This window comes from Microplitis demolitor, chromosome 8, assembly GCF_026212275.2.
Source record: "Microplitis demolitor isolate Queensland-Clemson2020A chromosome 8, iyMicDemo2.1a, whole genome shotgun sequence".
Classification (NCBI taxonomy): Eukaryota; Metazoa; Arthropoda; class Insecta; order Hymenoptera; family Braconidae; genus Microplitis; species Microplitis demolitor.
The window spans coordinates 4571579-4589207 of NC_068552.1; positions in this window are offsets into that span (position 1 = coordinate 4571579).

The window sequence follows — 17629 nt, forward strand, 5'->3', positions numbered from 1 at the left end:
TCTAATTTTAAAGCATGCTCTTCTAACGAGCTCGCATATATAACGATATCATCCAAGTAAACAAATACTTCGACTCCTTGGAGCCCCGATAAGACTATATTCATTATACGCTGAAAGGTAGCGGGTGCTGTTTTAAGCCCAAAGGGCATTCGCGAGAATTCAAAATGGCCGAAAGCGGTCGAGAACGCAGTTTTGTGGCGATCTGCCGGGTCTACCTCAACTTGGTGATAGCCGGACTTTAAATCCAACGTGGAGAAATAAATTGCCCCACCCAACTGCTCTAAAATTTCGGTTATCAGGGGTAACGGCTGTGCGTCCCCCACAGTTTTTTCGTTTAACGGCCGAAAGTCAAGCACTAGTCGATATTTCTTATTACCCTGAGAATCAGGTTTCTTGGGGACAATCCACACGGCTGTATTGTACGGCGATACTGATGGCACGATGATCCCCTGTTCTTCCAACTCCTTCGCTTGTCGATTAATTTCACCCCTCAACGTTTGGGGGTATCGATACTGTCGCGTGAATACCGGTACATCGTCAGTAGTTTTAATTTTGTGCGTCAGCACGTTTGTGCAACTTAGTTTGTCTCCCGGAATAAAATAGCTATTGTGGTGTTCCCGGACATGTTCCAATATACTGTCCCGTTCTTCCTCGTTCATGTGTTCATGTCTTAATAATTGCATTATAATTTCAACTCGTTGGTCCCGATAAAATCGATCGTTAATTTCCCCGTTATCACAATTTTCAACAACATTTCTGACCTCCCTACTCCCACTATCGGTCTCGCAAATATTTAATTCTCCGACGGCACGCTCGTCTATTTGTAAAACTTCAAAGTTCTCTTTGACTCCGGCGAAATTTTCTTCGCGATCCAATCCCTTAAAGTCACCATCAACATTTTTACCTTCATTATTATTACTTCTCGTAACTATTCTTCCGACGGCGTGATCACCGATTTTTAAGATTTCACCATTATCACTTACTCTGGCGGACTTTTCCCCGCGATCGAATTCTTTAGACTTATTATCGACATTTTTATTTTCTCTACTTATTCTCCCGACTATTTTTTCGACGGCATGATCGCCCATTTTTGAAATTTCACAATTATCACTTACTCTGACGGACTTTTCTCCGCGATCGAATTCTTTAGAATTATCATTGACATTTTTATTTTTTCTATTAATTCTCCCGACTATTTTTCCGACGGCATGATCGCCCATTTTTAAAATTTCACAATTATCACTTTTTCTGGCGGATTTTTCTCCGCGATCGAATTCTTTAGAATTATCATTGACATTTTTATTTTCTCTATTAATTCTCCCGACTATTTTTCCGACGGCATGATCGCCCTTTTTTAAAATTTCACAGTTATCACTTACTCTGGCGGACTTTTCTCTGCGATCGAATTCTTTAGAATTATCATTGACATTTTTATTTTTTCTATTAATTCTCCCGACTATTTTTCCGACGGCATGATCGCCCATTTCTAAAATTTCACAATTATCACTTACTCTGGCGGACTTTTCTCCGCGATCGAATTCTTTAGAATTATCATTGACATTTTTATTTTCTCTATTAATTCTCCCGACTATTTTTCCGACGGCATGATCGCCCATTTCTAAAATTTCACAATTATCACTTACTCTGGCGGACTTTTCTCCGCGATCGAATTCTTTAGAATTATCATTGACATTTTTATTTTCTCTATTAATTCTCCCGACTATTTTTCCGACGGCATGATCGCCCATTTCTAAAATTTCACAATTATCACTTACTCTGGCGAACTTTTCTCCGCGATCGAATTCTTTAGAATTATCATTGACATTTTTATTTTCTCTGTTTACGTTGTTACGAGTACCCTCTGAAATACAGCCAGTACCCCCATCGCGCATTGGAACCAAGTGGGCGTTTTCATCCCTTCGCAAATCAATTTGTTTGATTTCCTCAGCGTATGCGACATTTTCGTCGCTATAAATACAATGATCGGCCTTTCCGCCGATGCCACAAACACGAGCAGTATCCCCACTGCTATTATAATTCACCCAAACATTCTCGTCTTTAATAAAAGCATTAAAATAATTACTCTCCGTATATGGTTCCAATGTAACGACCGGTACCACTACTTCTATTTCGTCAGGCGTTGTATTAACTATAAACATGTGCGCCCTCCCATTTCTATTCGTCACGAGCGCATTACCCAAACAAATTCCTTTATTAATTTTGAGTCTCCGTACATACCCCGTTTCTACTTCCGGATTGGCAACGCGGACGTAAAATCCAGCCCTTGTGCGAGCTGGTATGACTACCGTCTCCTCATGTTCAAATTCTACCTTGCACCCATTAATCTTTAAACATCCCTGTGAGTAAAGTACGTCAATGTCATTATCTTTTAGGAATTTTGACCCCAAGATCCCGTTCCTTTTTAAGGGAAACTTGTTTGGGACTAAATGAAATACAATTGGAATCCCGAAAAACTCCGTGTCTATTCTACCGAGAGTGAAAACAAATTCCGGGGTAATTCCCGTTAATTTTAATATTTCACTACGATCGACCCAGGTGTCTGGGGTAACCATACCGCATTTAATTAAATTTAGTTCGCATCCCGTATCGATCATTAAGATAGCCGAGTCGACCATTTCCTTAGAAACTATTTTTATAGTAGGAGCTTCGCAATCGTGGCTAAGCTTTACTACTGCCACTGGAACGTCTCCAATGACTCCTCCGTGTCCATTTCCTCCGCGACTACTTGCATAACCGGGCGCTCGGATCTCCCATCCTCCCGCGCCGCGCCCGATCGCAGGGGGTTTTGGTAGTTTCCCGACCTGTTTTCGTTACCTGCACGTGCTCGTTCGTTGGTGGATGGGCCCGACAGCCCGTCCATAAGTGACCTGCGATTATTATCCCTTCTTTTCGTACAATCTACCATAAAATGCCCAGGCAATTTACAATCATAACAGATCCTTTCCTCCCTCCTACCATTTACACGTTCGCGGTTAAAATTTGGAGTATTTAATTCGCCTCTCGCACTAGTATTACTACCGAGATTCTGACTGGGATTATTACGGACGTATTGGTCATTGCTCCTATGGTTGATTCCATAAGAACCTTCATACCGCCCTGGGCCGTTATTTTCGTTACTTCTATTACTGTAGTTATTCTGCGGATAATTATTATTTCGAATCCCGTTATTATCATTGTATCGATTGTTCATTCCATGGTATGGGTTCGAGTTATTATCATTATTATTATACCGATTGCCGTTATAATTATTAGTTAGATTATTTGGAATTCGTCCACGAATATTGTCGCTACGATTTGGGTCCCGCTGGTAACATGTCAAAGCACTATGACCGCTTTTATTGCAGATTCGACACACGACCGATTGCCCTTGTACCACTCCTACTCGCTTTCCATCGCGAATATTAGGTAGTTCATAGTCAAAACTTCGACTCGAGTAATTTATATCTCTTCTTGACGGAATTTTACCCCTTAGTAGTTCCTTAGCGCGTAAATCTTTTTCGATTTTGACCGCTTCGATAGCGGTTTCCCGGAAAGCTCGGTTTCTGGAAATTTTCTGCTCAACTTCCGGTTTAAGCCCGCGTATTAAACAATTCCGAAATTCATTTTCGTACCTTTGGGTTTCCCCTGCAGCCAGAGGTGCGTTACCCGGTACTTGTGACTTTACTACATCTAATATTTGATTTCCTAATTCGAATACCCTATTAGTGTATGATAGTGCCGTTTCGTCGTCGCGCTGGAAGATTCTTCCCATTTCTCCTTGTAACTGGTACAACGATTTGGGGGGCTCATAATATTCCTTTAAGTAGGATAATAAAGCATTCACCGTTTCAAAAGTTTGCCCCTGGATAGTTCGTCGCGCTTCGCCCCGTAATTTATTCCGCAACATTAATACTAAATTTTGTTCATGTTCTGCCGGCACCATCGCGTGAGCTTCCTTACACCCTTCGAGAAAATGGGCCAAGGGTATGTTCTGGCCCGTAAAATAGGGAACCGCTTCGACCGCATACTTAATGGAGTTGGGTAAAACGACATGTATTGGATTCATGTCCGGTGCTTGTTCGTTCACTTCGATCTGTGCAAGTTGAGAATTGTCAAAGTTAATTGTTCGTCGAACGTCGTTATTGTCGTCTAAACGCGCTCTCTCTAGATCTTTCGCTTGTTGCTCTTCCCGTTCTCGCTTTTCCCGCAAGCGTTTCTTTTCCTCGATTTTTCACGCTTTTTCCTCCGCACTTAGTTTGCTTTCGTGGTTTCGTTCAAGTACCCCTTCTCTTTCCCGTTTCTGCTCCGCTATTGTTGATTGACTCGGATTAGTTTTGCCCGTGCTTGAAGAGCCAGCGATTAAAAACTGTTGGTTGAATAAAGCTCGTTGCTCCGGAGTTAAAAGTAGCGGATTTATATTCTGCCAATCGGTATTTTCTATTTGGCCTTCGAGCGGTTGTCGATTTTTGCTACGCGATCTTGTTATCGGGGGAGTATCTTTAGGCATGCTCTGACACCGTGGGCATTTCAATCGCGGATCCCACTTCTGACACCAAAATTTTTATTTATGTTGCGTCCGAAATGACATAACATAGAATTCAGTCCCTTATTTTGAGTCAAGACACCGAAGTCCTTTACTCGGGTAACGGGGACCACGTTATTTGGTGCCGAGCATGGATATGGATAGGAGGAGAGTGTATGTTCTTAAGATTAGTAATAAAAATGTCAGGACTTATTACTTTGCTGGTTTATTGATAATTAGGTTGAAGATGTACAATTTGATGACGATCACAATGATCAGTGGTGGCTGGACAATACACTCGGATGCTCCCGGTTTTCGCTGCTGCGGCGTGGCGGCGAGTAGATTGTAGGCGTTCTACGTTCTGCTGGTGTGGTTGCTTCTTTTGCAAGTTCACTAATCACCTTACCCTTATTTAATTTTAGAACTACTCTCGAATGAAAGATTGTCGATAGTCGAACCTTCGGATGGTAACCAGGCCGAAATAACGAGGTTAGAATTTAGTATGAGTCACCGAATCTGACTTAGATGTCCCGCACAACCGAGGTTCAAGATAATAAAAAAATTAAATAAGAAAAAATGAAAATGTTCAAGAAATTGCCTAGTAATTTAATGACTCCCGAATCGATCGAGAAAGTTCACGAAAATCGAACAAACATTGGCTCCAATGACGGGTTAATGGGTTGAAAATTGGTTTAACTGATTTATGTAGACGAACGAGTTATACTTCTGGAGCGTTGTTCAGAATTTCTAAGTTGCAGATTACTCTGAGAAGAAAAAAATAAAATATGGAATACGGCGACTACTCGCGTGGTAACCGATGGGTCTTTATATACCCTCGAACTGAGTAATTACTGGGAGAATATTTCGATCAACTGGGGGCATTAAGTTCTTTTTTTTGAGTCAGAAACAGGGGCATGGGTGGTCCCATTTTTGAAGGGAACCAATATATCTCAACTTGGTTGTGAGTGGGTGGAAAACCTGGCCCCTTGATAAGGGAGATAGATACATAGTTCATTTAGACTAAAGAGAGATACAATTTACAAGGAGGAGAGAAGTAGGTGGGCCCCGAAATTGTACTTGATAGAAATTTGGAGGAGGTGGGATGAGATATCACAAGATGGGGTAACGAGAAGGTGGAGAAAAAATAGGTGAAATTTCCTTTGTTCCAAGCAGGGTAGGGGAAGTGTATGTAGAATAAGATGTGTAACTAGGCCAGGGGGATAAGGAGTTATCGATAAGGCATGACTCGCGGCTGCGGGAGCTGGTAACAATGGCCACCTTGGACATCGTGATTTATAAGAAATTTTATTGTAATCTCGGCTTTGTGTTTGAGTTTACACAGCTGCCTCTTGTTAAAATTTTTAGAGAATAGATACAGTGGTAATATTATAATTTATACGCATCAACGTTAAAACACGGAGTAGTTGTTATCTATAACCAGAACAAAGAGTCATAGAGTAAGGAAAAAGACTATACCGAGTTGAATTTTAATAATAAAAAAAATAAAAGGACGAGTACTGGTAAATCTCGGTAAACATAGGGTGGCTGATGATGACTCACTGCGGGTAAAAGAACGCAACTGAAGAATGCGGTTGTTATAATATTCCGATTCTGAGAATAACCGACCATGGCCAGGTGGCTGAATTAAACAATCCTTCATTATGAGAGCTCGCGAGATAAGAAAGCCAAGAACGAGATTACCGAAACAGCTGCTCATAGGTTTTGTCTTTTATAATAAAACCTTATTAAAATTTACTTAATTACCTCAGAACGTAACATGGCATTTCCTGCAAATGCTCAAGTTTTTTCAGAGTGATTTTTTTTTTTTTGATTTTTTTTTTTTTTTTTCCAAAAAATACAAAAAAATTATTCAGAACGTTCTTCTATTTTTTGACTTGATTTAAAAAAAAAAAATTCAAATTTTTTCGACGACTACTATCTAAAATTATTGTTTTCGTTTTTTTTTTTTTTTTTGAAATTTAGAAGTTATCTGAGCACTTTCAAAAATTGCCAGAATGGTGTTATAAGAAATAATGCTAGTTTTCAAAATTTTTTTTTATTTGGAAAAAAAAAATCTACTTCGAAAAAATATTACTTTGAAATAATTTGAGGATTTGCAGTAAATGTCAAGGTTTTACATAACAAAAAAAAATCAGAAATGGTAAATATTGAAAAATTTTTGATTTTTTCCGAAAATCTAAAAAAAAATACAAAGAAGATAGGTGACAATAATTTTTTCGTTTTTTTTTTTTTCGAAATGTAAATTTGAAAATAAAAATAGTGAGAAAAAAGATCCCAATCAGTCAAATTTTGAAAAAATTATAGCTATTTAAAATAAAAAAAGCAATTTTTATCAAAAATTTATAATTTTTTTATTGGTTCAGTGAAGAAATTTCAAAAAATTATAAGAAACGTTTTTGATGGGGTATAAAGACCAAAATTTTTTAGAATCCAATAAAAACTTATGGAATTCCATCAACACATTTGTTGTACAGAATATTCTAAAATCATTCTTTCACAAAATGGATATTCATGAACGTTTTAATCCTGACTTAGTTACCAATTGTTCACTATAGACGCCAGACAGAGATAGTACTTAAGTTATCTATCAGGGTAATTTGTATAAGGATAGATGTGTTTTGGTCAAAGGTGATATATAAATAATGTACTCAATATTAAATGGTTTCAAAATGTCATTACCTCTAATGTTCTATACCTGTACCTAAATAAAATGTACTTTTTCATAGAGAAAGCAGCAGACATACACAGGTATAATTATGTCGCCGGATAATCCCGTTTATTATCTGCACAAATTCTTAGGATTAATATTTAAATAGGTCTAAATGAGAAGGTAATGAAAGGTGTGAAGTATCCATTGATCCTTATTACAGAGAGCTAACTACTGATGTTTAGCTGCAAATGTCCCGTTAGAACCAAAATCCCCTCCCCGAAGTATTGCAGTCTACTTAAACATCGGTCCTTAAAATTTTAACATCATTTAGTTTCAAACTCGAACCAAGTTGTTTCTGAATATAACCAAAATCTCGAACTCCAAGTTTTTGTTATCGTAACGATCATTCAAGTTTATATAAAATCATCATGGGTGACGTCAAGTGTATATCTTCAAGTCCACAATCTGCTTCCAAACGGTCCGCCGATATTTTTGATATTGAGCATGATGCTCAATACAAAAAAATCAAAATCGAGGAATCCAGTGAAGTGACTCCGTCCAACACGTTTTTGCCGACATGTGAAATCGACGGCAATCTCACTCTTCGTCCAGTGAACATTGAACGGGTTAAAACGACCATTACCGTCAACATAAAGACGAAAATGGTGCCCAGGAAGAAGGTGGTCCCGGTGCCTGAACCAGTCGTGGAGAAGGAGGTGGAACTGATCAAGGTTCCTAAGCGTGTGAAGCCAAATCTTCAGCGGACTACATTGTGGGTGATGCCGCCAGTTTCAAAAAGCCACGAGAAGTCTGGGCTCTGATCCATCATGTAAAGGAACCCCATGCACTCATATAGTGCTAATTTGTAAATATGTTATATATTTTTTTTTTACTAATGGTGATCATCTATATATTTAAAAATTCTCATTAAGTAACGTAAAATAAGGACACATATACGTGCAACTATTTTTTTTTTTTATTTCTTGCTCATGTTTTTTCATTATTGAAATAATATTTATACATTTCTTGACGTTTTTTTTTTTTTTTTTGTAAATAAATAATGAAAGTGAGCATTTTTTTAAAATTATTATATTCATTAGTATATTAGCAATAAATATAAGTATAATGTTAATTTTTTTTATTATATATATTTTTTTTTTTCAATTTTGTATATAATTTTTCGTAAAAATTTTTTCCATTTTTGAATAAAAATTTATTTGTTCTAAAAAAATTTTTTTAATTTAAAAATAGTTTTAAGATTCCTTAAATCCCATTGCTTTCAAATAATATTAATTAGTCTCTTTAAGAATAATAATTTTAGTTAAATTAATTAATAATTTTAGTGAAAAAAAAAAAAAAAAAAAAAATCTTTTAGGACTCGAAAAATTGTTTCGCGCCAAGAAATATTCTCTCGCCGCGAAAAATTTTTTCTTGGCTAAAGAAAACTTTTTCTCGCGCCAGGGAAATTTTGATTTAAAATTATTAATGCATAAAATGTCTTAGGACAAATAGAACTTATTTACGCCAAAAAATCATTTCTTTCTGGTTAATTTTTGATGTAATATTTAGACAATCGCGTCATAACCGTAGTTCGCTCGTTAATATTATAAATATAATTCTGTAATGATAAAATATTAATAATATTCAACGAAAGTAGTAAAATTACCGTTAAAATCTCAACAAAAATTTCTTCAATTCACTGAATAAAGTCGAAAAATATTTAGACATTCAAAACCGTATCAAAATATTCCTCTGTGATATTGTAATACGAAATAGCGACAGCACGTTTTAAATATCAAGAAAATTTGAATAATCCTCTATATCTAGATGCTCCTGAATCACTTTCCATGAGCAGTAAGTTTAATTGAACTTTATTCATTCTTGTTATTTTTAATAAATCATGTAGTAATTAATTTTGTCCATAAATGGAAATACTAATTTCTTTTTTTATTAGTTTTTGAATTCAAATTTATTGCTTTTATATAACACTTTAAATGGAGCAAAGAATTGAAAAAAAAAATTTGTCACGTAATTTTTTTTTTTTAAATTAAGATTACTCAGTGTCGCACAATCTTTGAGTTTCTTAGAATAATTCATTTTTTTAAGGCAAAGTTTTTCACCAATTATTCTATAAATTAAGATTCTCTTTCATTTTGAATATAAACTTATAATAATAAATTTCTGTATTTATAAAAATATCTAACAGATGATGATAAGGAACTGAATGAATTGAAGGTAGAAGCCAGAGGAAAATAATTGATTTTTCTCAGAATGTATGTTCAAAAAAGTCTCAGTTACTAGGATGCACTATCAGAAGAAAAGAAGAAGGATGAAGTTAAATTTTTTTTAAGTAATGTCTATATGTTAATTGAGTCTAATTTATTTATTAAATAGATATTATTTTATATCAATGTGTAAAAAATATCAAACTTTCATTAATTTTTTGTTTTTATTATTTATCATTATAATTATAAAAAAAAAATTTTTTATCTTCTTTTGATCGAATATTGATCAAAATCAGACTAAAAATAATTGACAGAAAAAGTCGGATTTTGAACTAAATAAGAATAAAAACAGACTAAAAATGATTGAAAATAAGTCTGAAAATAGTCTAAATAAGGAATAGTAAGGGCAGAACTAGATTGAAATTTACATATCAATAAAATATAAATAAAAAATATATACCGTTTTCTACCCCGAAGGGAGGAAAACGATTATTTCGGGTCATGCCAAAGGCTTGACCTTTCGGAGATTACCTTCCGTAACTTTTGCATATACTTGTCCGAATTATACTTAAATTTTGCCACTAGAGGGGCTTCCAGAGGGCTCTGACCCCCTCCTGTGCCCCCTTTTAGAGGTTGTGACGGCTGGTCGCATCAGCCTGCAGATCCGCTCCTCAGTACTGCTCCGAAGTAGCCGGCAAGGCCTTCCTCAGGTCAAGCCTTTGGCATGACCCGAAATAATCGTTTTCCTCCCTTCGGGGTAGAAAACGGTATATATTTCAGGTCTATGCCTTTGGCTTGACCTTTCGGAGAGATGTTTGGAATCTGCCGGCTTACAACCTATGGCGTACTGTGACCTGAAAACTATACTATTAAGGAAAAGGACACTACCCTACAAAAAATTAGAGTTTAATTTTAAAACACTGAATACTCAAATTCATTTACTAAGCTTTAAATTAGACAGCTTATAAATTTACTCTACGATAAATAAATATTTATTATTAGATAATAATACAAATAGAATTAATTTTGGTGCTTACTTATCTTTCAAATTGGTTTAAATGATGAAAATAATATATTTTTAGAACTAGCTTCTGGTTTTCTTACAAACTTACAATAAAATTTGAAAAAATTTTCAGGGCCACTCCAGTTTCCCCGTTTTAATATTTCATCTAAATCCACGTTCTTCTCGTAGTTATAGGAAGCCACCGCCGATCGTAATGACCCAGGGCTTGCCTTAATCTTTGCTGCGGCGAAAATGATTTTTAGCCAACCAGCAATGATTGCCTTCGATGCCACTTTTACTTTACCCCTGGTAGTAATAAAGAGGTTCATTAGGCCAGGAATTGCTTTTCTTCTGCTTGCTGATATTTTTATCAGCTGCTTAATCCAGTACACGATATTAAGTTCAGCCTGGTCTGATTCCGTCAGCTTCCACCCTGATTGTCGGTGATTTGGAGTGTCCGTTTTAGATCCAAAGCTCGGCCAGAAGGTTACCGAATCATCTTCCATGACAATTCTATCTTGATCAGTTGACAGCAGTGTAAGGTCATGAACTCTCCTACCCGATGCTAGCAGCAATAAAACGGCTGTGTGCCTTGAAACTTGAAAAATACTCTTCTCATCAGGAGGATTATTCTTTAACCAGCTGATCATGGATTCAATATTCCAAATTTCTTTCCGTGGTGTCAACGATTTGGCCTCACTAGTGCCAATTGCCTTTAGTATCGATTTCACCAGGGGGTGAGAGCATAACTTTCCCTCCGGATTTACGAACATGTTGATAACTGATTTTCTAACCAGGATAGTCCTGTATGCCAGCTTCTTTACTCTAAACAGGTAACCAAAGTAGGTTGCCAGATTCTGTGGTGATGGATCTCTCGGAGAAACTCCGTTATCTTTACTCCAATCCAACCACTGTTTCCATGCTGCTGCGTAAGTCTTCCAGGTTGACCCTCTCCAAGCCGAAGATAAAAGGGTAATGTCCTGCTTCTCTAAGCCCGAAATCAGTTCACTCCACCCCGTACTCTCCAAACCTCCAAGCAGAGGTCCTTGGCATTCTGCGGAGGCCGCCCTGTTGCCATGTCCACCAACTGGTTCTCCAGGTTCCATAGCTGGAGTGGAGCTGCAGTACTCCTGCTCTTGAGGTCTCCCCTCCAAAAAGTTTTCTCCCATCTAGGTGCTACCACCAAGAAGATCCCTTTTGCTGAATTCAGGTGCTGTAATACCTTGGAAATCAGTGGCGGCGGAGGGAATACCCATCCCAAATCCACTATCCATGGTCTGCTGAAGGCGTTGATGAAGCATGCTTTCCGGTCGTTGACCTCCATTGTCACATATTTTGGCACTACTTTGGATCTGCTTGTTGCGAAAAGGTCCAGCTGGGGAGTTCCCCATTTCTCGAAGACTAGCTTGGTCAGGCTGCTTGTCAGATGCCAATCCGTCAAGGGTAATCCCCTGGATAATCTGTCCGCAAGACAGTTGTATTGGCCCGGAAGATAAAATGGAACAAGACGGATCTGAAACTGCCGAGCTGTTAATAACAGCCTCTTGGACAAGGTGTGAAGGATTTGGGAACGGGTCCCCCCCTGTTTCCGAATGTAAGCCACTACCGTCTTGTTGTCCGTCTGCAATAACACTGACCTGTTTTTCAATTGCTCCTTGAACTTCTCGATTGCAATTAAAACCGTGAACAGTTCCTTCCGGTTCACGTGCCAACTCTGCTGCTCCAATTTCCAAACTCCTGCCTCCGTTTTGTTGTCCAGGTGGAAACCCCAGCCCGTATCGGATGCATCTGTCGTCAAGAAGATGTCCGGGTCGTTCTCGAAAATTGGGTTGGAGTTGTTGATGTTCTTTTGCCACCATGCGCAGTCCTCCAGAGCTCCTGGTGTTATGATCTTGTTCTTCCTTGGCTTCTCCTCCGGTAACTTCTTGTAGGCCTTCTGTAACTCGCGTGAGAAAAGACGACCCAATGGAGTGACCAGTGCTGCAAAATTCAGCTGACCTAACAAGCAAGCCGCCATTTTCCAATTCCACCTCCTCGATGACTTTATCTGGTCTAAGGTCTTGAGAATGCGATATTTTTTGTTGCTTGGCAATTCCATAGTATTCAAGCTCGTGTTCCACTTTATTCCCAAGAACTCCAACTCTCTCGTTGGTTCTGTTACCGACTTTTCCAAGTTCAACATCCAACCCAGACTTTGAAGGTATTGAATTGCTGTTTTGATCTGTTCTCTCAGGATGTCTTTGCATTGATGGGCGAACAGAAAATCGTCTAAGTATACCAGGACTCTCATCCCCATTTGGCGAAAGAGGCTTGCCAACCAGTTGCTTACTCGTGCAAAATCCCTTGGTGCACTCGCCAATCCGAAAGGCAGGCAGGTGAAGCTGTAAATTATGCCTTTGTACGACAGGCTCAAATATCTCCGGTGGCTCTTTTTTACTGGGATGTAAAAGTATGCCCGAGAAAAATCCACCTTGACCAAAAAATCGCCTCTCTGAAGGAATTTCGGAACCTTGGACTGATTTGCTAAGCGAAATTTCTTTGGATGTAGAAATTTGTTTAACCTTTGCAGGTTGAAAATTTGTCGATAGCTTCCATCTGGTTTTTGGATCAAAAACATCGGAGAAAGAAAACCTGTCGAATGTGTAGACACTTCCAGGATTCCCATTTCCAATAATTCCTTTATTTCCCCTGACATCAGGCGAGATATTTTTGTACCGAATCGCCTGATATTTTGCGTTGAGAAAGGGACTGACATTGGTTTTTGGGTAAACGGGATGGCATAACCTTGAATAATCTTCATGACATGGTTTGGAGCATCTAGTTCTTGACATTGGGGGGTAAAGAATCGAAGTTGGCCCGCCTGAAACCTGCAGTCATGCCCGGGGTGACTTACGATCTCTTTTACCGTAGTCACGTTTCTTATGCTCTCTCCTTGATTCTTTCGGGCCCTGTTTACGAGAGGAAACACTAGCCCCTGGCTGTGGTTTGGGCTTCTCGAAGGCTAAACTCCCAGATCCAACCGATTTTCGAAAGGATCTATTTTTCGAACCATAGAAAGAAGGTTTCTCTGTAAGTGGCTTTCTACTTTGAGAGAAAACCTTGCTCAATCCACCTCGCTGGTCTAAAAATTTTGAAAGCTGTTCCTCGTCGAATAAGTGGGTTTCTGATGGTGGAATCTCCGCCAACTTCACCGCGTGATAGTGCTCACTGGGTTTAAAGACTTTTCGGCGCATCTCGATTACTTCTGCTCTTCTCGCGCACGTAAACTGAAGCAGGTCATCTGAAGTTTCCTTTAACCGAGAATCTCCTAAGAATGCCCCTCTTATGTCATTGTAAGCTTCTGGGTGTTTAGCTGCTATGGATTTCATTCCTTCCATCAAAAATTGTCGCTGTTTTAGCAAACCGTGAGTTAGGGTTCCCGTCAGTTCATCCATACGCTCCAAAAGCGTGTGATAGTAGGACTGAGAAACGAGACCATCCAGCTGGGTGTTGATCTTCAGCGCATCGAATACCGGAGATGCTTGCAGCTTCTTTTGAACTACCTTGTACCTGATCCGATTCCAGCTTGCCGACCCAAGCTTTTGGCAGGCAATTCCCTGAGCTTTAATTTCAGGTGTTGGTGGAGGAATCAATGGTTCCTTTTCCTTAACCTGCGGATCAAACGACAAGGCCTCGAGATCGTTCATCGGCTGTACTGACGAGTTATTTGGCTGACTTGTCGGCCAGTTTGTAGAAGGATCTTCTATCGCCGGAGGGGTCCAAGCCGATGAAGCAATCGAGAGAGAATCGTCTTCACTAGCTGGCTCTGAGCTGCTTTCAAGCTCTTCCCCCTCTTCACTTGATTCTTCCTCCCCCTTTTCTTTTCCCCTCTGCTCAATCTTCTGGATCTTTTCTAATACGATCTCGAACATATGGTTCATCTGATCCTGTAGTGCTGCCAACTTCGATCTCTTTACCGCCGAATGGTCGTCGGTATTCTTATTTGACCTTTTTTGGCCCTGACGATTTTCTAATTGTGAGTCTTCTGCTTGTTGTCTCAATTTTCCTGCGGCCTGCATGCGCGAAATGCAGAAAGGTTTTACTGGCTCAATTGCGTGCAAGAAGATCTCTGCTTGTCCTAACGAGCCTTTTAGCTTGTTTACCAGGGCCGGGGGGCTCACGATCAGAGCTCTACAAAACGACCAATTCAACATAGAGACCTTGAGATCTCTATATTGTTTTTCTGGTAAGTCTACTGCCCCCGGATTGAAAGCTTGCGCTAGCCCAACCGTTGGCAAGGCAAACCGCAACTTATTTAAAATTTGGGGATCGACCTCTTGTTCGTTGCCGAACAGACTTTCCTTGGACAAATCCAAGGTTTTCCAATTTTGCCAACCTACTGGCAAGGATTCCTGGGCCAGCAACTTTATCCTATCCAGGACTCTGTCTCCCTCAACTGTTTCCGCTGCTATTTCCAGCAACTCTTCCATCGTTGTCCATTGCGGTTCTCCAGTCATCTAAAAAATATAAGAGTATCATTAGAAGATACTCTTGATCCAGATATGGATATTACGCTCGAGATAGTCTGTCTGTGAGCTTATTTCATGCATTATTTTGTTGTATTTATACTCGCGCCTGTGAGGGCGAAGATAGCCAGCTAGCCTGCCAAAACGTTTATGCTGTGCATAAAGTTGCCTCGAGCCGTTGTGACCTGCAGCTAGAGTCTCGTCTCAGCTGAGCCTCGGCTGCAGCTACGGCTGCAGGTGTGGCTGCCTCTCGGCTAAGGAAGGAGCCCGGCAGGCTGCCTTCCTTCGGCTGCGAACTCAGCGAGCCTTCACGGCTGCGCCTCATGAGACTTTACGGCTGCGCCTCAAGAGCCTTTACGGCTGCTGCTGCGGCTGATGAGCCGAAACAAATACTGCTCGATGAAAAAGTCTTTCTAGCGTTTTCTGAAACACAAAATATTAGTGTCGAAGATTTCCTTACCTTTTCCTTATGTATATTTCCACAAATCACATTAAATTACGAACGTTACACAACGTTAACGGACTCATATACACTACTCGGTAAACGAAAGCGTACTGAGGAGCGGATCTGCAGGCTGATCCGACCAGCCGTCACAACCTCTAAAAGGGGGCACAGGAGGGGGTCAGAGCCCTCTGGAAGCCCCTCTAGTGGCAAAATTTAAGTATAATTCGGACAAGTATATGCAAAAGTTACGGAAGGTAATCTCCGAAAGGTCAAGCCAAAGGCATAGACCTGAAATAAAATTTAATAATAATAACTTAGAATTTTTAGTTGATTAAAAACAGATCAAATTTTCCGACCCGGGTATACCCGTATGTCTGCTGCTTACTCGAGGAAAAAGTACATTGTATTGAATATTGAAACCATTAAATATTGGATACGTTGTTTATATGATATGATCTATTGACGAAAAATATGTATACTTTTACAAAGCACCCTAATAAATAACTTAAGTACTCTATCTGTCTGGCGTCTATAGTGAACAATTGGTAACTAAGTTAGGATTAAAACGTTTATGATAATCTACTCCGTGAAAGAATGATTTCACAATACTTTGTATAAACGAATAAGCTGATAAAATTCCATAAGTATTTGTTGAATTTCAAAAAATTTTAGAGACGGTATTTATTGTTGAAAAAATTTGTTAGATTGAAAAAAAAAGTCGATCGAATATTCTGAGTACTTATCGTATGTGTTATAAGGGATGATGCATTTAATGCTTCATCTAAATGTTGCTACTCACTGCGCTGACCACTCACGTCACGTGAAGTCACCCCTATTGAAAAAGTTCAAAAAAAATATGTCAAAATATAAAAAGTCTATATTTTAAGTATGAAAAAAAAATATGTTTCTAATAGCGAACTTTTGGCCGATTTTTGTACTTATATGTTTTAAATATATTCACAATCTATCTTAGAATATATTCAACTTATATGTATAAAAATATAAAAAAAATATATTTAATAATGTATGTATAAAATTATAACAAAGATATCAGTATATGATGAAAAGAAAATAAAAATGTAATATATATATTTTTACATTTTTATTCTCCTGATTGAAGAAAATGACTTTATTCAAGCTAGGTGTATATTTATATTTAAGTCCGCATTCAACTTATTTTAAATTATTTCGAATTGTGTCAAATCATTTCATATCATTTTTTTTTTTAATCAGGAATATTTTTTTTTATGTATCCCAAGATATATTTTGAATATATTTATGTTTTTTAATACAGAGGGAATTTGTGAATTACATCAAATCCATAAATCGAGACTTTATCTTAGACTTAACCATAAAAAAAAATTTTTTTCTGTTAAATTTTGAAAGTGGTCTCTCGTGCCGTGGTTGAGCCATCTTGCAGCGGTCTTCCCTACTATTTATTTCTATGCGTACACATATGTAGGTGAATGATTCCGCGACTAGTTTGCCGGGAATGAGTTGTAACTAAATTAAAAATAAAAATGAACAAAAATTTCTAAGTATAAAAATTTGCTGGTTGCAAACTGATTTATTTTGTCCGAGAGCCAAGCTGCTGCTCGGTGAAGATTCTAGTTACAAACTGATAATTTTAAAACTCACAAAAATTGCTTAGAGTTAAAAATTTACAAAATGCTTAAGGCCCAAGTGAGTGGGAGTAAAAAAAATGAGAAAGCGGGAAAGCGGGAGTTGTGATTGGAGGCTACGGACGTAGGGTGTAGCTGGAAAAGTGGAAAAAGGGCTGACCCAGCGTGGGAACGTGGTAAGAGGAAGGGGCACGATGAGACTGGTCAAGAAGGACGTGGGACCATGTGTCTGGACTGATTTTATTGCAGGGATTAAAAAAAAAATGTTCAAAATATGAAATAGAGTGGTTGTAAAGAAGGAGATTGGAAAATTTTACAAATTTAAAAATTTTAACTTAATCCCTAAACAATGGAGCTACTCCGAGTACTACATTTAAACAGTAAGTATTAGGACAAACAAAATAAAAATAAAATTTATAACTTAAGCTTGATCAGATGTCTTTTAGTACAATATATAATAAAAAAAAAAAGAAAAGTTTAAAAATATAATATTCCGTCTTTAAAAATAACTTGAAGAAAAAATATTTAAAAAATGATAAAATAGTTAAATAAAATAATTATGCAAAATAAATTTTATAATTAAAATCTGCTTTCGCGACGGAACAGTAGGCCCGCATCAAAAAACTTTATGCAAAA